We start from the raw sequence: 601 nt of genomic DNA, 5'->3' as shown, positions 1-601 counted from the left end.
TATATATATATATATATATATATATATATATATATATATATATATATTTTTTAATGTCTGTTATTTACTAAAATAATGTAAAATGTAAATTTTCTTCAGGTTCTTGTGCGTTCACCTGCCTGCCACTTTTCTGTTCTGCTGTCTGCAGTGGTGCATGATGGGGTGAAGCGTCAGCCCAGGTCCTCAGAGTGCTGCATGTAAGTAACTCCGAGTCTTTGAGGATGGACTTTTAGATGTTTTGTAACCCCCGAGGTCAGCTGAGTGTTAACCTTGAGTGGCTGTGGGTTTGCACTGAAAACTAACATTCAGATAACCATTTGCTTTTAAAAAAAAATAAAATTTTGATGGGTTTATTTTACTGTTCTTAAAAAGGCTGAACAGTTAGTGGCAACTCATTACCACATAACTTATGAGTCACTGGTATTTTTAATATGTCAAATTATTGAATTACCACAATGTAAAATATTTATAAAGTCTAATAGGTATTGCTGGGGAAAAATTTGGTGTATTACTTTAGTCTTTTTACTAGATGTAGTCTTAAAAAGCTTCCTGTGTCACATCCACATCTAGCTGTGAATTTTCTCATTTTTGTTTTTGTTTC

This window comes from Nematolebias whitei, chromosome 18 (assembly GCF_014905685.2).
Source record: "Nematolebias whitei isolate Nwh7 chromosome 18, NemWhi1, whole genome shotgun sequence".
In the NCBI taxonomy this organism is placed as follows: domain Eukaryota; kingdom Metazoa; phylum Chordata; class Actinopteri; order Cyprinodontiformes; family Rivulidae; genus Nematolebias; species Nematolebias whitei.
The sequence above is the reverse complement of the archived record's forward strand: the minus strand, read 5'-3'. Positions refer to the sequence as shown.